The sequence below is a fragment of the Salmo salar genome, chromosome 11 (genome assembly GCF_965601325.2).
Source record: "Salmo salar chromosome 11, fSalSal1, whole genome shotgun sequence".
In the NCBI taxonomy this organism is placed as follows: domain Eukaryota; kingdom Metazoa; phylum Chordata; class Actinopteri; order Salmoniformes; family Salmonidae; genus Salmo; species Salmo salar.
Window position 1 is genome coordinate 84,060,919 of NC_138301.1, and position 22,353 is coordinate 84,083,271.

Genomic DNA, 22,353 nt, shown 5'->3' on the forward strand with positions numbered 1-22,353 from the left:
CAAAGTTAAATCTAGAATTGGCTTCCTATTTCGCAACAAAGCATCCTTCACTCATGCTGCCAAACATACCCTCGTAAAACTGACCATCCTACTGATCCTCGACTTCGGCGATGTCATTTACAAAATAGCCTCCAATACCCTACTCAACAAACTGGATGCAGCCTATCACAGTGCCATCCGTTTTGTCACCAAAGCCCCATATACTACCCACCACTGCGACCTGTACGCTCTCGTTGGCTGGCCTTCGCTTCATAATCGTCACCAAACCCACTGGCTCCAGGTCATCTACAAGACCCTGCTAGGTAAAGTCCCCCCTTATCTCCGCTCACTGGTCACCATAGCAGCACCCACCTGTAGCACGCGCTCTAGCAGGTATATCTCTCTGGTCACCCCCAAAGCCAATTCCTCCTTTGGCCATCTCTCCTTCCAGTTCTCTGCTGCCAATGACTGGAACAAACTACAAAAATCTCTGAAACTGGAAACACTTAACTCCCTCACTAGCTTTAAGCACCAGCTGTCAGAGCAGCTCACAGATCACTGCACCTGTACATAGCCCATCTATAATTTAGCCCAAACAACTACCTCTTCCCCTACTGTATTTATTTATTTTATTTATTTTGCTCCTTTGCACCCCATTATTTATATTTCTACTTTGCACTTTCTTGTACTACAAATCTACCATTCCAGTGTATTACTTGCTATATTGTATTTACTTTGCCACCATGGCCTTTTTTGCCTTTACCTCCCTTATCTCACCTCATTTGCTCACATTGTACATAGACTTTTTTTTCTACTGTATTATTGACTGTATGTTTGTTTTACTCCATGTGTAACTCTGTGTTGTTGTATGTTGTCGAACTGCTTTGCTTTATCTTGGCCAGGTCGCAATTCTAAATGAGAACTTGTTCTCAAGTTGCCTACCTGGTTAAATAAAGGTGAAATAAAAATAAATTTAAAAAGATGGTAAACTTTGAGCTAGCATGAGTTTGCCTTGTTTCGTTGCTTGGGTTACCCTCCTGTCATAAAATAGTGCATTATGGGTAGAGTTCTGAAATAAGGTCCAGATGCAGCAGAAACCTTATGGACAATCTAAATTTCACCTATAAAACACAAAACAATATGTGTACTTTTTGGAAAATTTAAACGGCTTAGGGGTTCTCTAAGTGACTTACGTTGTTACCTTTGTGGATATTTTAGCGTGGAACCTTGTCTCCAAGGATAAGTTTAAGGCATAATGCACATGGGCTGTTGTCACTTTAAGGCTAAAACGCACCAACTGGACGGTTGGCTGACTGCTCCTCACTCCACATAGGATAGAGCAGACCAGAGTTAACAACAAAATCAAACACACAGCCCCAACGTTGATCTATCACATCTTTTAACAGCTTGTTCTACGCCTCTGCACGAGTGGAGCCAGTTGGCAATTTAAATTACTACTACCACCCGGTAATCCAACACCTTAATTAAGGTTACTCTATATAATTTAGGGCCCAAAAGCCCACTGGCAAAAGCCACATGGCATATTTTATATAGCTTAAAGTATAAAATGAACAAATGACCTTAGTAGAGCTTAGTAACTACTTAGTATTAGTTACTAGATAGTAATTATGCTATTAACAAAATGTTTGTTTTATTGCAATTGCAACTATGTAAATACATGGTAATTAAGAAATAAGGCACGTTGGGTGGGGGGGTATATGGCCAATATACCACATCTAAGGGCTGTTCTCATGCATGACGCAACGCGGAGTGCCTGGATACAGCCCTTAGCCATGGTATATGCCCCTTTCCCTACCGGTGTGATTACTACTTGAGGGTTTAGAGCTTGAGGTAGTCACCTCATACAAGTGCTTGGGAGTATGGCTAGATGGTGCACTGTCCTTCTCTCAGCACATATCAAAGCTGCAGGCTAAGGTTAAATCTAGACTTGGTTTCCTCTATCGTAATCACTCCTCATTCACCCCAGCTGCCAAACTAACCCTTATTCAGATGACCATCCTACCCATGCTAGATTACAGAGACATAATTTATAGATCGGCAGGTAAGGGTGTTCTCGAGCGGCTAGATGTTCTTTACCATTCGGCCATCAGATTTGCCACCAATGCTTCTTATTGAACACATCACTGCATTCTATACTCCTCTGTAAACTGGTCATCTCTGTACACCCGTTGCAAAACCCACTGGTTGATGCTTATTTATAAAACCCTCTTAGGCCTCTCTCCCGCCTATCTTAGAAACCTACTGCAGCCCTCATCCTCCACAACCAACACCCGTTCTGCCAGTCATTTTCTGTTAAAGTTCCCCAAAGCACACACACCCCTGGGTCGCTCCTCTTTTCAGTTTGCTGCAGCTAGCGACTGGAACGAGCTGCAAAAAACACTCAAACTGGACAGTTTTATCTTCATCTCTTCATTTAAGTTAGCTTACATGTTAAACAGATAGTAATCCTGTTTAGAACGATATTTAAGCAGGATCCATACGTTTTCTATGTACAGTGTTGGTCAAGTACTGTATTGTTCACTATGCGACTATGAAACATCAGTTAGACTCTGTTGTGCATTTATATTGCCTTTTAGTCTGAGCTTCTCCAATAATTACATTTTTCTGTATTGTTACAGTTTTACAATGTTTCAACTATAAAACTGGAGGTTTATGAAAAGCCTATCCCTGACTGTGATTCACTTCTTGATTGGAGTTTAGCTGGCTGTCAAATTATTGTTGCATACACCTTATGGAGGACAGTAAACCCGCTCTGATCAATTCATTGTTGCCTCACTTCTGAACTGAAATATGAACCGAAGCTTACTTACAAAAGTTCTACCTACTAGCTAGCACTTTGCAGTATATGTATTGCAGACTCGTCACATAAACAATATCAAACAGCCAACAGAGTCTCGTGCTTTGGTCGGGTCAGATATTTAATTTTCTCCCCAAAATAATTGTATTGTTGTTTCTACTGAAACCAAAAATGATGATGAATCAAGCAATACTTACCATCTATGGGAGGTATATCATCAACTATAGTAACCACAGTTGGTTCCTGTACCTCTTGCTTGGGGATCTCGACATCTACCACTTTGGTTATGGCATCATCCTCATCCTAGTTAGCTAGCCATCAAAAAGTTAGCTGACAGTTGGGTAACCAACTAGCCTAACATTAACAACCACTGTCAGAAAACTGGCTTATCCTGCTATGGAAACAATTAGCATGCCTTTTGCGTCTTTTACATTGTTAACTAGATAATAAATCAATTGATAATAAAATTCGCAAAATACAACTAGCTAGCTACTGCTTGTGTAAACCAGCTAAATTCCAGCTGTGTCACTTAACCTGTTAGGGCTAGGGGGCAGTATTTGCACGGCTGGATAAAAAAAATGTACCCGATTTAATCTGGTTACTAATCCTACCCAGTAACTAGAATATGCATATACTTATTATATATGGATAGAAAACACTCTAAAGTTTCTAAAACTGTTTGAATGGTGTCTGTGAGTATAACAGAACTCATTTGGCAGGCAAAACCCTGAGACATTTTCTGACAGGAAGTGGATACCTGATGTGTTGTATTACCTTTAAACCTATGCCATTGAAAAACACAGGGGCTGAGGAATATTTTGGCACTTCCTATTGCTTCCACTAGATGTCCCCAGCCTTTACAAAGTGTTTTGAGTCTTCTGGAGGGAGATCTGACCGAACAAGAGCCATGGAACGATGATGGCCCATTAGACACCTGGCGCGCGAGTTCATGTTGGGTACCCTCGTTCCAATACGTTATAAAAGACTATGCATTCGTCCACCTTGAATATTATTCATGTTCTGGTTAAAAAAGGCCCTAATGATTTATGCTATACAACGTTTGACATGTTTGAACGAACGTAAATATATTTTTTCCCCTCGTTCATGAAGTGAAGTCCGGCGGGCTTAGATCATGTGCTAACAAGACGGAGATTTTTGGACATAAATGATGAGCTTTTTTGAACAAAACTACATTCGTTATGGACCTGTGATACCTGGAAGTGACATCTGATGAAGAGAATCAAAGGTAATGGATTATTTACATAGTATTTTCGATTTTAGATCTCCCCAACATGACGACTAGTCTGTATCGCAACGCGTATTTTTCTGGGCGCAGTGCTCAGATTATTGCAAAGTGTGATTTCCCAGTAAGGTTATTTTTAAATCTGGCAAGTTGATTGCGTTCAAGAGATGTAAATCTATAATTCTTTAAATGACAATATAATATTTTACCAATGTTTTCTAATTTTAATTATTTAATTTGTGATGCTGACTTGACTGCCGGTTATTGGAGGGAAACGATTTCCTCAACATCAATGCCATAGTAAAACGCTGTTTTTGGATATAAATATGAACTTGATAGAACTAAAAATGCATGCATTGTCTAACATAATGTCCTAGGAGTGTCATCTGATGGAGATTGTAAAAGGTTAGTGCATCATTTTAGCTGGTTTTATGGTTTTGGTGACCCTGTCTTTGAATTGACAAAACATTACACACAACTCTTGTAAATGTACTGTCCTAACATACTCTAAATTTATGCTTTCGCCGTAAAACCTTTTTGAAATCGTAAAACGTGGTTAGATTAAGGAGATGTTTATCTTTCAAAGGGTGTAAAATAGTTGTATGTTTGAAAAATTAGAATTTTGACATTTATTTGGATTCAAATTTGCCGCTCTTGAAATGCACCTGCTGTTGATGGAGTGCACCACGGGTGGGACGCCTGCGTCCCACCTAGCCCATAGAGGCTTAGTCCTTAGCTAACGTTAGCTAGCTAGCTATGTTGCTAAAGACAGACTGGGACCAAGAAGGAGATGGCGCCTCATTTGCACTGAGTTGTCACATGAAATCCACCGAGTATCAAAACAAATTCAATTCAAAAAATTTTACTACATTAACCTGTTAGGGCTAAGGGGCAGTATTGACACGGCTGGATAAAAAACGTACCCGATTTAATCTGGTTACTACTCCTGCCCAGTAACTAGAATATGCATATAATTATTGGCTTTGGATAGAAAACACTCCAAAGTTTCTAAAACTGTTTGAATGGTGTCTGTGAGTATAACAGAACTCAAATGGCAGGTCAAAACCTGAGAGATTCCTTTACAGGAAGTGGCCTGTCTGACCATTTATTGTCTTTCTTTGACATCTCATTCAATTACAAAGGATCTCTGCGGTAACGTGACACTTCCCACGGCTCCAATAGGCTCTCAGAGCCCGGGAAAAACATGAATGGTGTCATCCCAGCCCCAGGCTGAAACACATTATCGCCTTTGTCAAGTGGTCGATCAAGGGACTGTGGGCTTAGGCGCGTGCACTGGTCGCCCCCGTCTTTGTGTTTTTTTCCTCTGTTTGCCGAAAAGGAGATTCCCGGTCGGAATATTATCGCTTTTTTACGAGATAAATTGCATAAAAATTGATTTTAAACAGCGGTTGACATGCTTCGAAGTACGGTAATGGAATATTTAGATTTTTTTTGTCACGAATTGCGCCATGCGCACGACCCTGATTTACCATTTCGGATAGTGTCTGGGACGCACGAACAAAACGCCGCTATTCGGATATAACGATGGATTATTTTGGACCAAACCAATATTTGTTATTGAAGTAGCAGTCCTGGGAGTGCATTCTGACGAAGACAACAAAAGGTAATCAAACTTTTATAATAGTAAATCTGATTTTGGTGAAGGCTAAACTTGCCGGGTGTCTAAATAGCTAGCCCGTGATGGCTGGGCTATGTACTGAGAATATTGCAAAATGTGCTTTCACCAAAAAGCTATTTTAAAATCGGACATATCGAGTGCATAGAGGAGTTCTGTATCTATAATTCTTAAAATAATTGTTATGCTTTTTGTGAACGTTTATCGTGAGTAATTTTGTAAATTGTTAGTAAATTCCCCGGAAGTTTGCGGGGGGTATGCTAGTTCTGAACGTCACATGCTAATGTAAAAAGCTGTTTTTTGATATAAATATGAACTTGATTGAACAAAACATGCATGTATTGTATAACATAATGTCCTAGGGTTGTCATCTGATGAAGATCATCAAAGGTTAGTGCTGCATTTAGCTGTCTTCTGGGTTTTTGTGACATTATATGCTAGCTTGAAAAATGGGTGTCTGATTATTTATGGCTGGGTACTCTGCTGACATAATCTAATGTTTTGCTTTCGTTGTAAAGCCTTTTTGAAATCGAACAGTGTGGTTAGATTAACGAGAGTCTTGTCTTTAAATAGCTGTAAAATAGTCATATGTTTGAGAAATTGAAGTAATAGGATTTTTAAGGATGGAGACTTCATACATGTAGTGTATATACTTTTTACGTTACAGTATTTCTTTCATAACCTTTTTATGACATCCCAAAATGTGACTGACCACAACATTTGAATTTGTTTTTATTTTTTACATTGGATAAAAGTAAAGACTCAGAGCTACAAAATGGTATATCATACACTGCAATTGAGGAACAATGGGAAAGTAAGTCTACTTTGAAAGTTGATCAACTTGGAAACTCACTTTTGAGAAAAGAGCCTTTGAAAGTTTTGGTACCTACTGGAGTGCTCTCCTTTGCTACACCCATTCAGCATTGTTCGCACCATCTCAAGCCAGCCCCACCCATCTCTTTGAGGATTCACACGTGAGGTCAGGTGCTAAACAGTGAATATTGTAGTAAAAGTGGTAGTAACCTACAATAAGGAACAATTCCAGGTAAACATAGTTTCCAGATGATTTTTTTAAATAAATATTAGACACACTTGTCTAAATTGATGGGTCATGTGAAATAAATGCTTTAACCCCCAGCTACATCCAGTGGTGGAAAAGTATAAATCATTTCAAATTCCTTATATTAAATCAGACAACACAATTCTATTTTTGTATTTTTTTTTTATTGACGATAGCCAGGGGCACACTCCAACACAGACATAATTTACAAACTAAGCATTTGTGTTTAGTGAGTCGGCCAGATCAGAGGCAGTAGGGATGATCAGGGATGTTCTCTTGATAAGTGAGTGAATTGGACAATTTTCCTGTCAAAATGTAACAAGTACTTTTGGGTGTCAAGGAAAATGTATTAGGTAAAAAAGTTCATTATTTTCTTTACGAATGAAGTGAAGTAAAAGTAGACAAAAATAGTAAAGTAAAGTACAGATACCCAATAAAACTACTTATGTAGTACTTTAAATAATTTTTACTTATCTATGCTTCTGTGTGTATTGTACACTGCTTGTGTTTTGTTAATTTTGAAGGAGCACTGTTGTGAATTCACCTTGCCAAGTGGGAATGCACTAGTTGCATCATCCTCCAAAACAAGTCACACTCAAGCTCTCTTTTCTAACTATATCTGAACTCAACCAGGCAAGTAGCGAGAAGCCTGGATGGCAAAGAAGATTCACTCTGCAAAAATAAATACATTGGGATGAAGATGAATAAAGAAGAAACCATGGAGCTCTCATCTCGTACTTAACAGTCACTGGAGAGTGCAGCGCAGCATTCTTATTATTAAGATAATATCTTAATTAAGAGAATAGCCAGCCAGTGTCCTCACAGTTGGGGGGCAGGCACAGGGTTTATGGGAAGGAGGCACAGTGGGGGGTAAAGAGACTGGATGGAATTATGAGACATAAGAACAGGTGCTTTCGGATTCACTCCTTACCTCCCACACCCCCATCCCATCCTCCCATCTTTCCTTCCTTCCCTGACTCTCCAAGAGCAAATAGGTGAGACTTCAACCCCTACGGGAGGCTGCTCACCACAAAATAGAACATGAAATGGCTTTATTTCAAGCCGAACAAGAAACGTGTGTCCCCGTCCTTGTAATGCTGTATGTAGGTGAGCCTGTTGGGTGCCCACGCAACATTAAAAGGGAGGCGAGAGTGGAGTGCAGAGAGGGAGGAGTAGAAAAAAAGGAGGAGGAGAAGAGGAATGGAGCAGGGGACGACTCACAGATTTTATTTTAAATGCCAAGCTCATGTTATAACATCATTGGCCTCCCTCACGTCAATAGACCTAAAACAGTGCCTTCATAAAGTTTTCATACCCCTTGACTTACTCCAGATTTAGTTGTGTTACAGCCTGAATTCAAAATGGATTAAATACATTTAAAAAATCTCACCCATCACACAATAATACCTCATAATTGTGTTGATTTATAAAGATTAAATGCAGAAATATCTAATTTACATAAGTATTCACACCCCTGAGTCAAATACATATCAGAAACACCTTTGGCAGTTATGAGACTTTCTGGGTCGGTCTCTAAGAGCTTTGCACACCTGGATGGTACAAAATTATCTTATTCGTATTTACAAAATTCTTCAAGTTCCGTCAAATTGGTTGTTGATCATTGCAAGATCACCATTTTCAAGTCTCGCCATTAATTTTCAAGCACATTTAAGTCAAAACTGTAACTCGGACTCCTCAGGAACATTCACTGTCTTCTTGGTAAGCAACTCCACTGTAGATTATTGTTCTGCTGAAAGGTGAATTAATCTCCCAGTGTCTGGTGGAAAGCAGACTGAACCACGTTTTCCTCCAGGATTTTGCCTGTGCTTAGCACCATTCTGTTTATTTTTTATTCTGAAAAACTCCCCAGTCCTTAACGATTACAAGCATACCCATAACATGATGCAGCCACCACTATGCTTGAAAATATGGAGAGTGATACTCAGTAATGTGTTGTATTGGATTTTCACAAACATAACACTTTGTAATTAGGACAAAAGGTGAATTGCATTGTCAATTTTTTTATCAGTATTACTTTAGTGACTTGTTTTGTAAAATGTTTATTCTGTGCAGGACTCCTCCTTTTCACTCTGTCAATTAGGTTAGTATTGTAGAGTAACTACCCTGTTAATCCATCCTCGGTTTTCACCTATCACAGCCGTTAAACTCTGTAACTGCTTTGAAGTCACCATTGGCCTCATGGTGAAATCCTTGAGCAGTTTCTTTCCTCTCCGGCAACTGAGTTAGGAAGGAGGCCTATATATTTGCAGTGACTGGGTGTATTGATACACCTTCCAAAGTGTAATTAATAACTTCACCATGCTCAAAGGGATATTCAATGTCTGCTTTTTTACCCATCTGCCAATAGGTGCCCTTCTTTGAAAGGCATTGGAAAACCTCCTTGGTTTTTGCTGTTGAATCTCTGTTTGAAATGCACAGCTCGACTGAGGGACCTTACATGTAATTGTATATGTGGGGTACAGAGATGAGATAATTATTCAAAAATCATGTTAAACACTATTATTGCACACAGAGTGAGTCCATGCAAATTATTATGTGACTTGTTAAAGCAAATTTTTACTCCTGAACTTATTTAGGCTTGCCATAACAAAGGAGTTGAATACTTATTGACTCAAGACATTTCAGCTGTTCATTATAAATACATTTCTAAAAATATTCTAGAAATATTATTATTCTTTGACATTATAGGGCAGGCCTGGGCAAAGGCCGGCCCGGGGGCCATATGAGGCCCGTGACCTTACTCAATACGGCCTACGAAATCATGCTCAGATCACATAAAGAATTTGTGATAGTAAAGTTTTGAAAAACACAATGAATACTCGCCTTTGTGTAATGATTTAACTCCCACCGCTTGTGGGACATTTATTTTGAAGGCACATGTTAATAACAACTGCACGAGGACAGACAGTGACTGACAGGCTGACACACACGTCACAGTTACAAATAGCAGCTAGTTAGAATTTGCTAAAAAAATTGTTTTTCAAAGATTTCAAAGAAAAGGAAAGTAGACAATGAATGTAGGGTGTTCCAGCAAGAGTGGACATCAAAATATTTATTTATTGAGGTATCAGGGAAAGAGAACATGGAACAAAAGTTGAAAGACAAATTAAAGGATTTCACCTATTTCTCCTTGGCCCTGGATGAGAGCAGTGATGCACGTGACACGGTGCAGTTGTTGATATTCTTACAAGGCAAAGCCCCAGACTTTGAAATAACAGAGGAGCTTGCTACAGTGCAGTCAATGAAGAACACAACCACAGGGAAAGATTTATTGGAGGAGGTTAATAAGTGTGTGGCAAAGCTGGGACTGAGTTGTGAAAAGTTATCCAGTGTGACCACTGATGGGTGCCCAAACTTGACAGAAAAAAAGCATTGGCCTTTTGAAAAGGATACAAGATCAAGTAGCTGAGCTAAACCCAGATCAGAAAATGATTTTCCTGCATTGCATTATCCATCAGGAGGTGCTCTGTAAATGTGTTCTGAAAATGAGCCATGTTGTGGATACAGTCACTAAAGTGGTAAACTTCATAAGATCAATATCTTTAAACCACAGGCAGTTTGTCTCACTGTTGGAAGAGACGGAGTCGGGTCATGCAGATCTCCCCTACCACACAAACGTGAGATTTCTGAGTTTGGGGAAGGTGCTTTAAAGGGTGTGGGACCTGAGATTGCTGAGTTTTGCAAATGGAAGGAAATATGTGGATCTCCCTCAACTGCCAGATAAAGAATGGTTGACTGATTTTGCCATCACTGTGGACATCACGGCCCTCATGAATGAACTGAATTCCAAACTACAAGGGAATGGCCTTTTTGCACATCAGATGTACAGCCTTGTCAAAGCCTTCAAGGGAAAATTACTCCTCCTGACCTGCCAAGTAGAAGCCAACAATCTCTCCCACCTTCCGACTCTACTAGTCTGTTCCCTATCAGATGACCAGTGGGAGAAGTATACGTCGCTGCTGCGTGCTTTGAACAGTGAGTTTTCTCATCGTTTTGAGGATTTCAAAGTGTTGGAAAATGACATGCTGTTGGTTTCCTCTCCTTTCACCTTCAATGTGGATAATGTTTCCACTGACCTGCAACTTGAGCTTATCGATCTTCAGACTGATGCAGAGATTGGAGAACTATTCAAAACAATGTCACTGACGACGTTCTATGCATCTGCTGATGAACAACATTTCCAAAGATTAGGAGTCATGCTCAGAAGATGTTTGTACTGTTTGGGTCAACCTTCACTACTGGTAAAGTTTTAGAAGACCAACTCATTCACAGGTTTTTCTTGATTTTTACTATTTTCTACATTGTAGAATAATACTGAAGACAACAAAACTATGAAATAACACAAAAAAGTGTTAAACAAACCAAAATATATTTTATATTTGAAATTCTTCAAAGCTTTGCACACACTTGGCATTCTCTAAACAAGCTTCATGAGGTAGTCACCTGGAATGCATTTAAATTAACAGGTGTGCCTTCTTAAAAGTTTATTTGTAGAATTTCTTTCCTTCATAATGTGTTTGTTCCAGTCAGTTGTGTTGTGACAAGGTAGGGGTGGTATACAGAAGATAGCCCTATTTGGTAAAAGACCAAGTCCATATTATGGCAAGAACAGCTCAAATAAGCAAAGAGAAATGACAGTCCATCATTACTTTAAGACATGAAGGATTAGTCAATTCCATAACATTTCAAGAACTTTTCATGTTTCTTCAAGGGCAGTCGCATAAACCAACAATCGCTAAGATGAAACTGGCTCTCATGAGGGCCGCCACAGGAATGGAAGACCTAGAGTTACTTCTGCTGCAGAGGGTAAGTACATTAGAGTTACTAGCCTCAGAAATAAATGCTCCACAGAGTAACAGACACATCTTAACATCAACTGTTCAGAGGAGACTGTGTGAATCAGGCCTTCATGGTCGAATTGCTGCAAAGAAACAACTGCTAAAGGACAATAAGAAGAGACTTGATTGGGCCAAGAAACACGAGCAATGGACATTAGACCGGTGGAAATTTGTCCTTTGCTCTGGAGTCCAAATTGGAGATTCTTGGTTGCAACCATCGTGTCTTTGTGAGATGCAGTGTGGGTGAACGGATGATTTCCACATGTGTATTTCCCACTGTAAGGAGGTGTTATGGTGTGGAGGTGTTTGGTGGTGGCACTGTCTGTTTTTCAACAGGACAATGACCCAACACACCTCTTGGCTATGTAAGGGCTATTTTACCAAGAAGGAGAGTGATGGAGTGCTGCATCAGATGACCTGGCCGCCACAATCACCCGACCTCAACCAAATTGAGATGGTTTTGGATGAGTCGGACTGCAGAGTGAAGGAAAAGCAGCCAGCAAGATTCCACATGATTCTATGTGTTATTTCATAGTGTTGATGTCTTCACTATTATTCTACAATGTAGAAAATAGTTTTTTTAAATACCTTGAATGAGTAGGTTTTCTAAAACGTTTGATTGGTAGTGTATGTGAACAGACATTTTCAGTGATGAAATATAAGTCAAGTCACAGATCATCTCTTACTGATTCTCACTTCTAAGCAATCCTGTGCACAGCGATGTCAGAAAATATACCTGACTTCACGTCAGAAACTCTACCTGACTTCACTGCCCTAGTCAATGCCCATCAAAGACTTCACTCCTCACACTGATGGAGTAGTTTAATTGTAATGTTGTGCACTCTCTCTTTCTTGTGTTTTTTTTGTGCATACCCATTAACAAGCCTTCTGTCCGTGGTGCTGAATGCACGGTGTACTTTTCCCTCTGTGTAGTTCATTGCATGTTTAATAATGAAAATACCTACCAAAAGGAGAACATGGATGTGGTTTATTTCTGTGCATGTTAAAAATGTTAACCTGTTAGGGCTATGGGGGCAGTATTGACACGGCTGGATAAAAAACGTACCCGATTTAATCTGCTTACTACTCCTGCCCAGTAACTAGAATATGCATATAATTATTGGCTTTAGATAGAAAACACTCCAAAGTTTCTAAAACTGTTTGAATGGTGTCTGTGAGTATAACAGAACTCAAATGGCAGGTCAAAACCTGAGAAGATTCTGTACAGGAAGTACCCTGTCTGACCATTTCTTGAACTTCTTTGCCATCTCTATCCATTACAAAGGATCTCTGCTATAACGTGACACTTCCTACGGCTGCCATAGGCTCTCAGAAGGCGGCAAAAAGCTGAATCGTGGCTTTGCAGGCTCTGGTTGAAAAAAAGTAGCGCGTTTGGGTAGTGGCTGGTTACAGTACTGTGAGACTCAGGCTCGTGCCCGCGTCGACCGAATGCTTTGTTTTCTTTCCTCTGTTTACCTAAAATGAGATTCCCGGTCGGAATATTATCGCTTTTTTACGAGAAAAATGGCATAAAAAATTGATTTTAAACAGCAGTTGACATGCTTCGGAGTACGGTAATGGAATATTTAGATTTTTTTTGTCACGAATTGCGCCATGCTCGCGACCCTGATTTACCATTTCGGATAGTGTCTGGAACGCACGAACAAAACGCCGCTATTCGGATATAACGATGGATTATTTTGGACCAAACCAATATTTGTTATTGAAGTAGCAGTCCTGGGAGTGCATTCTGACGAAGACAACAAAAGGTAATCAAACTTTTGTAATAGTAAATCTGACTTTGGTCAGGGCTAAACTTGGTCGGTGTCTAAATGGCTAGCCGTGATGGCTGGGCTATCTACTGAGAATATTGCAAAATGTGCTTTCACCAAAAAGCTATTTTAAAATCGGACATATCGAGTGTATAGAGGAGTTCTGTATCTATAATTCTTAAAATAATTGTTATGTTTTTTGTGAACGTTTATCGTGAGTAATTTAGTAAATTCACCGGAGGTTTGCGGGGGGTATGCTAGTTCCGAACGTCACATGCTAATGTAAAAAGCTGGTTTTTGATATAAATATGAACTTGATTGAACAAAACATGCATGTATTGTATAACATAATGTCCTAGGGTTGTCATCTGATGAAGATCATCAAAGGTTAGTGCTGCATTTAGCTGTCTTCTGGGTTTTTGTGACATTATATGCTAGCTTGAAAAATGGGTGTCTGATTATTTCTGGCTGGGTACTCTGCTGACATAATCTAATGTTTTGCTTTCGTTGTAAAGCCTTTTTGAAATCGGACAGTGTGGTTAGATTAATGAGAGTCTTGTCTTTAAAATGCTGTAAAATAGTCATATGTTTGAGAAATTGAAGTAATAGCATTTCTAAGGTATTTGAAAATCGCGCCACTGGATTAGACTGGCTGTTGCGTAGGTGGGACGAATTCGTCCCGCCTAGCCCAGAGAGGTTAAATAAGAAGCATATCTGGACATGCTTTACAGTAGATATATCTGTCAACACAGTCATACACATGATGTATAATCCTGTAATATGATTCTGCCCCGTAATGGCAAAAATATATTCTAATGTGGCCCTCCATGGAAAATAATTGCCCAGGCCTGTTATAGGGTATAGTGTGTAGGCCAGTGACAAAACATCTAAATGTAACTAATGTTAAATTCAGACTGTAACACAACAAAATAAGTGGAACTGGAGCTCCCCAGGGGTACGTGCTCAGTCCCCTCCTGTACTCCCTGTTCACCCATGACTGCATGGCCAGGCACGACTCCAACACCATCATTAAGTTTGCAGATGACAAAACAGTGGTAGGCCTGATCACCGACAACGACGAGACAGCCTATAGGGAGGAGGTCAGAGACCTGGCCAGGTGGTGCCAGAATAACAACCTATCCCTCAATGTAACCAAGACTAAGGAAAAGGAGGACCAAGCACGCCGCCATTCTCATCGACAGGGCTGTAGTGGAGCAGGTTGAGAGCTTCAAGTTCCTTGGTGTCCACATCAACAACAAACTAGAATGGTCCAAACACACCAAGAGAGTCGTGAAGAGGGCACGACAAAGCCTATTCCCCCTCAGGAAACTAAAATGATTTGGCATGGGTCCTGAGATCCTCAAAAGGTTCTACAGCTGCAACTTCGAGAGCATCCTGACTGGATAGCGGATTTTATCCGCTATTGAACACAGTATATTCCGTCTTAAATTTTATAGATTATTTACGTTTTAGGATACCTGAGGAAGGATTAGGAAAGTTGTTTGAAATGTTTGGACCAAGTTTACAGGTAACTTATTAGATAATTTGTAGTCATGTTGGGCGAGTTGGAACCAGTGTATTTCTGAATCGAATGCGCCAAATAAATGGACATTTTGGGGACATAACAAAGGAATTTATCAAACAAAAGGACCATTTGTGATGTTTCTGAGACATTTTGGAGTGCCAACAGAAGAAGATCTTCAAAGGGAAGGCATGAATTATATCGTTATTTCTGACTTTCGTGTCGCACCTCCCTCATTTAAAAATGTTTGCCATGCATTTGTTTTATTGGGCGCTGTCCTCAGATAATCGCATGGTTTGCTTTCGCCGTAAAGCCTTTTTGAAATCTGACATGGTGGCTGGATTAACAAGAAGTTAAGCTTTATTTTGATGTATTCCACTTGTGATTATATGAAAGTTAAATATTTCTAATAATTTAATTTCAATTTTGCGCTCTGCAATTTCACCGGATGTTGTTAGCTAGCCGTAACAGCGGAATGTCTAGCCGTAACAGGTAATGACGCCAACCTAAGTGTTTGTAAACTTCCGACTTCAACTGTATGCAGTTCTACTACACAATTATGCGATACATTTCAAAAACGCTGTGTTAGACAAGATTACCAACACATACTGAATAGCTCAAATAGACAGAAATGTGCTATATGACAGACCAATCCGAACTCATCTCTCAGCAATTTCAGCCCACTCATTATCTCAGCCAATCATGGCTAGCGGTTAGGTTGCTGCCTTTTTCTCTAGGCTCGTAATTTAACAATTGTACTCATATTTACAGATGGCATACAAGTCTGTTATTAAGGCAATTCAAAATTCACATGTTCCAGAAGGCATTTCTACTAAAAAACACATTTTGATTTAAAAAAAAATGTATGTTCAAATGGCTCTCCTGTGAAGTAGTGACCTGTAACATATGCCTTGTTTCCTGTAACAAGTCACAAATGACCATCTTATCCAGCCAGAGCAGAGAGGGCCAGATGATCCTGAGCAGCAAATGAATGTTCTAATTTGGGACAACGTGAGTTTCCATCGGGCTGCTCAGGTCTGCAACTGGTTCCATGAGCTTCCCAGTTTTACAATTCTCTGTTTCTCACCATATTCCCAATTTCTCAACCACATTGAGGAGTTGTTTTCAGCATGGCGATGGAGAAGAATATCGCCTGTGATGTTGATGAAGATCTGTGGTTGGACCAAAACAAAAGACATGACTGATTTTGTTTTGGCAATGGAGTATTTGTTTGTTGACTTATGATTTAGAGTTTTCTGTATTTTATCTATAACATAAAGTACAGTAGTACAAATAGGCCTATTTTTCTTCCTTTGCATATGCAAAATATACAGCTCATTTGGAAAGTATACAGAAATACCTTAATCACATAAGTATTCAGACCCTCTTCTATGAGACTCTAAATTGAACTCAGGTGCATCCTGTTTCCATTGATCATCCTTGAGATGTTTCTACAACTTAATTGGAGTCCACCTGTGGTAAATTCAATTGATTGGACATGATTTGGAAAGGCACACACCTGTCTATTTATATCAGGTCCCACAGTTGATAGTGCATGTCAGAGCAAAAACCCGATTGAGGCTGAAGGAACTGTCTGTAGAGCAACAAGACAGGGTTGTGTCGAGGCACAGATCTGGGGAAGTGCACCAAAACCTTTCTGCAGCATTGAAGGTCCCCAAGAACACAGTGGCCTCCATAATTCTAAAATTGAAGACGTTTGGAACCACCAAGACTCTTCCTAGAGCTGGCCACGTGGCCAAACTGAGCAATCGGGGGAGAAGGACCCAATGGTCACTCTGACAGAGCACCAGAGTTCCTCTGTGGAGATGGGAGAACCTTCCGGAAGGACAACCATCTCTGCAGCACTCCACCAATTAGACCTTTATGGTAGACTGGCCAGACGAAAGCCACTCCTCATTAAAAGGCACATGACAACCTGCTTGGAGTTTGCCAAAAGACACCTACAGCACTTTCAGATCATGAGAAACAAGATTCTCTGGTCTGATGAAAACAAGATTGAACACTTTTTCCTGAATGCCAATCATTACGTCTGGAGGAAACTCCCCAAATACAGGTGTGCCAAGCTTGAAGTGTCATACCCAAGAAGACTCGAGGCTGTAATCGCTGCCAAAGGTGCTTCAACAAAGTACTGAGTCTGAACACTTATGTAAATGTAATATTTCCGTTATAATTTGTTCTAAACTGTTTTTGCTTTGTCATTATGGGGTATCATTTGTAAATTGATGAGAGGAAAAAAAACCTACTTCATCCATTTTAGAATAAGGTTATAAAGTACATTTGGAAAAAGTCAAGGGCTCTGAATACTTTCCGAATGCACTGTGTTAATTGTATGTTTGCATTTTTACTGAATGTATGCTTACAGTATGCTGTTCGAAATGTATTGAGACATGTTGAAATATAAAACGTACATTTTTGCATTTGTGTTCCTTTCTTGTTTGAGTACACACAAACAATATACAGTACAACAACAAAATATTAGTCTTTACACCAAAATAGGTTTTGATAGTGGTGTTTTGAATATGTCACAGTAGTGTCATCTCGGTTGTCACTAAGTTAGATTCATTTGGTGTGTGTGTCTCATTAGTATGCAGTTTCATTTTGAGCAGGGAGTGCATGATTTGTATTGCTGTGTTTCATTTTGCAAGATATCTGTGGGGTTTGGGGAAATTGGCTGTTTTGTGTTTAGAGTTTTGAGTGCCTGAGATGCAATTTCAATAAACATGTTTTAACAATTGAGAAAAATGTAAGATTAATGGACTAACTGTAAGTCTGGATAAGAGTGTCTGCTACATTACTAAAACGTAAATATGTTGTTACATGGGGTACAAAATGGTCAAAAGTACACTTCACAGATACACATATGAACTGACATGGTACAGTGTGGGACCTTGTAGGTATAATGAGACCCTTTTCTACCCAATATGTTGAATATAAGGTACGATCGCCACTGTGGTTTGATAGGTGGGGGCAATATACGGATGGGATCTATTAGCATATTTGCTAGTGTGGTCAAATATATGTGTATTTGTGCCAACCATCAGTGGAAATGTAACAGTTTAAGTGTTTGATGGTTAAGCAAATCCTTAGACACTGTTTGTTCTGCAAACTTGGTAAGAAACTGTGTCAGTATTGAGTTGCACTGTGGAGAGGTTATTTTACATTTTTCATCAACTAAATGGCAACTGGTTGCCAGAATTTGCAATATCTTGACTGGAAACCACTTGTCAGTAAGTTATTGTATAGTCACAATAACTTAGTGCTAAAATATTGCCAGCAACCTTCAGGACACTTGCTGCTATTAGCATTAACCTACTGCGCCTTCACTGACTCTTTTGTTGACATCCTGCACATTTGTGATACATGGTTTGACTCATAACCTGCAGTCCCCACGGTTATATCCATGGGTTAAGGGTCATAAAATATTGTGTGGATGAAGTGCGGGCGGGTTGTATAAAGAGAAAACATTACCTTGAAAAATTATTGTGCAATATAGATCTATATGCTACATTTAGGTTTCCATTTCATTATTTTAGGCTATCTGGCATTAGTGCGTAAGCTTTACGGCCTAATTGTATACGCGCCAAATAGGCTACACGCCAATTGCCAAATGCTTTTGGGAATGGGCAGAAAAAGCCCATGTGGATACACGGAGGCAAAACGGACAACGTCAGAGTTTAATTCAATAAAAGAAAAGCTGTGAAATGGAGAGTTAAAAATGAAGAGGGAGGGCCAGAAAGGTAATGTTTTGGAAAGATTTGGTGAAGTGATAATGGAGGATGATAGCAGTCTACTCCCCACAATGAACCTCACTGCCAGCAGTAATACCTCCTCTAGGAGGTTAGGGCTGATTGGCTAGGCCATGTGCATTCCCTCTGACCTCCAATCTCTGCTGTGTTATGTATGATGATTGTGAGGTGCTATACAAATTTGACAGTCACAATACAGGGACTTCAAATAGGCCTATGGCACGTCAAGGGAACTTTACCCTACTGTTCAGATGGATTACATGGAAACTGAAATCTGGACACTGACCGTAAGTCTATAACATCTCACATAGCCTTAATATTAACTCCTGCAGAATTAAGCATTTGACTCGAGAACAGAGCGTGAGAAATATGATTTCTTTCTTTCAGCATCTTGAGAGAATGCAAATGCGCAGTTAGATACCACCTGTAGAGGTGTTATCTTTATCAGCATCTTATAACAGCTGATAGTATTTCAACCATAAAATATATGCATTCAAGCTGAACTGAAATCTTATCAGAAACATGCTGGGTCGTTTTCACAGCTTTCTATTTCCTTACAACCGGTCAAACTGATGTCATTTGGAAATTTTGCACAGAAATCTTTCCGTTTGTACATTTTCTTCCCCATTCCTAAATGTCTTTGCTCCGTCAAAGAAGCAGAGATGACAAAGAAAACGTTACCGATATCATTAGATTGAATCATTCATTTTATCGATTTATGACATTTTTCTGGTGAGCAAGGGTTTATGTTGTCTTCTGTATAGCACTTTGTGACATCTGCAGATGTAAAAAGGGCTTTATAAATACATTTCATTGATTGATTCTTGAGCAACATACAATATAATGACATAAGAGAAGCTGCCTGTATCTAATTATAGACAAGTTGACTAACAAATAGCCTACCAATATATTGGAAATTATAGGCAGAAACAGGAAAAATAAATCCTGCACCCTCTGTCATAAAATCTTTCCGCCGTCTCTGACTGTAGCCTACAGCGCATTTTCTATATTAGTGTGTTAGGGTTGGGTGCAGGCCTCAGATTTTACATTCATTACATCTAGTCGGGCAGTTGCAGATGGGTTATTATCAATTGCAGGCAGGTGCAGGTGAATAAACAGCTGATTTGTGTGCCACTAATGCACATCACTTGCTGATTGGCAACATACTGTAACTGCAGCAGCCTATCAGAATAGTGCAGGGGTAGCTTATTCTAGAAGTGGTTCTCAGCCTGATCTTTTTGGTTTCCCATAAGAGGGAAAGTCATAGCAGTTAATGTGTTCACTTCATAAACATTAAGCTTGTACACAGGGCTTGAGTTTGAAATGGAGGGAGTAACATGTCTCTTGAGGAGGCTAAAAATAGATTATGGCTTGGAAAATTTGAATATTTTCAGAAGGAGTTAGGTAATTGGTTAAGGGAGGAGGATTGAGAGAAAGTAAGAGGCGATTGAAAAGACTGAGGGAGGCAGATGGGTTTAAATCTGTTGAAGCTAGCAATAACAAGGGAGAGGGTATGTCGAGGAAGATTGGTGTCAATTTCTAACAGAGTGAGCTGGATGGCAGTTTGATTTCTGGAGGTGAAATGAAAGGGGTAGAAGGTTTGTGAGGAGCTTGAAGCCTGAGCGTTGCGTTGATGGACATGATTGTGATAAAGATACGTTTGGTCCAGTGGGAGTGAGATTTTTGAAGAGGGTGGAACCAGGCATTTTGGCTTATCAATGGGTGGTTTAAGGTTAGGTGGAAAATATGGTTGGTGCTGTGAGTCGGTGAAGGTAACCCGAAGTGGACTTGTGATGTGTGTTTGTGTTTCTTCAGATCAGAGGGAGCAGGCGCTCTGCTCGACCGCAAACTTGGTGAATGACATGTTACTTGCTTTGGGTACAGGTACACTATTGAAGGGAGTGATTTCTGGGGTCGCGTTAATTGTGGAGGTGAAGCAATTGAAGTTGAACATTCCTGGTGTTTGTGACACCTGCCGTTTGGTGTGATGCAGATCCGGTGTGGAGTGTGGCGAAACAGATGTGACTCTGTTTTTTTTTGTTGAGTTTTGACATAGTCATGTTAGGATATATCAGTTATCCTGTTAGAGCTTTTGTGGTGAATACACTGCACTGTTTCGGGTGTAACGTTTATGGTCATGTTGCAGCAATGTATTGGAGGGAGATTCCAAGATGTGGGAAGTGTGCAGAAGGGTATGGGACAGAGGATTGTGTGGTTTTGGTGGATAAAGTTGTGTGTCAACTGTAGGGGTGCTCATGTTGCTGGGGATCGGAAGTGTCTGGTGCGAGAGAGGCAGGTTGAAGTGGCCAGAGTCAGAGTAGTGCTGAGGGTGTTGTATGCTGAGGCAGTGAAGAAAGTGGAAGTGGATGGGTCAAGGGTCAAGGGTGAGAGATCCTGAGAGGATCTTAGTGAGTTGTAGATTGGTGCCAGCAAAAAAAGGATAGGGCAATGAGTGAGTTATGCTTCTTTAAGGTTGGCGTCTTAGCGTTCATAGCAATGGTTATCACCTGTACTGCAGAAATGGAATGTAAATCACAGAGAATAGATGTTGTGGTGGCAGCTGCAGAGAAGTATTTGGGTATACAAGATTTGACTTCAGAAGACTTACAGGGTGTGTTGACCGGTTGTGTCCTGTCCTCCTAGGCCGTTGGCATGGGGCAGGAGCAGATAGGGTCAAAGTAGTGGAATGGGGTAGTCTGCTTTAATGAGAGTAAGTGGCAGCTGCAGAAAAGTGTTGAAGACCATTGCTCCCTTCGGTCTCAACATAGACTGTGATCTGAAGCCATTCGTGTGATTATGGTGTTTTTGCTATCCATTGTAAATATTTGTTGGCCTATGTAGCCAAATTGTATCTATAATTGTATGTTATCCATTCATGCTTTTTATATATTCTATTTATATCTGTAAATCAGCTTGACAGCTTGTCTGTCGAAACATTGGTTGTAAAATTATTGCATCTGAGCTCCTAGTGTGAGGCTCTTCTTTTATTTTTAACTGGCCTCACACTTTAGTACAGTAGGTGGTGGTGTATGCACCTTTAAGTTGAATGTGATCTTCCAACCCAATCCCAAAGAAGAAGCTTGTACATTCAGTTATGCAGCCATATTAAAGGCTGACAGAGTGCCTTCAGAAAGTATTCACACCACTTTACTTTGTCCACATTTTGTTGTGTTACAGCCTGAATTTAAAGTGGATTAGGTTGCAATATTTAACTTTTTGGACGACCCCACCAACTTCACATGGAAACCGCAGTTATAGATCTGCCATTTGCATTGAAAGCAAGTCTAAGAAGTGGTAGATATGTTCTATATGCACATTATCTATGCTTCCTGTTCTTAAGTTGCATTTTTGTATCTTTTACTTTCGGTTTTGTACACCGGCTTCAAAAAGATGAAAATACAATATTTTTGGTTATTGAAAAGATATTTCACAGCGGTTTAGATTGTGCAATTATTCTCTACAATTGCATGTTTTGTCACATAAACAGAAATTAGGTGAACTATTAGAATTTTATCAACCAGGAAATGGCAGAGTGATTTCTACATATTCCAACTTTAAATTGAGAATGTTGTCATGGCTTACACACAATATCAAAGAGGAATTATGTTTTTTGAAATGTTTTTAAATTTATAAAGAAAATGAAAACCAGAAACGTCTTGAAGTCAGTAAGTATGGCAAGCATAAATAAGTTCAGGAG

At 39.8% G+C, this 22,353-nt stretch overlaps 1 pseudogene; it reads left to right on the plus strand.

Moving 5' to 3' along the window:
• Nucleotides 1-20,681, plus strand: part of LOC145858893 (general transcription factor II-I repeat domain-containing protein 2A-like) — a 51,819-nt pseudogene extending 31,138 nt beyond the window's left edge.
• Nucleotides 20,682-22,353: the final 1,672 nt, after the last annotated feature.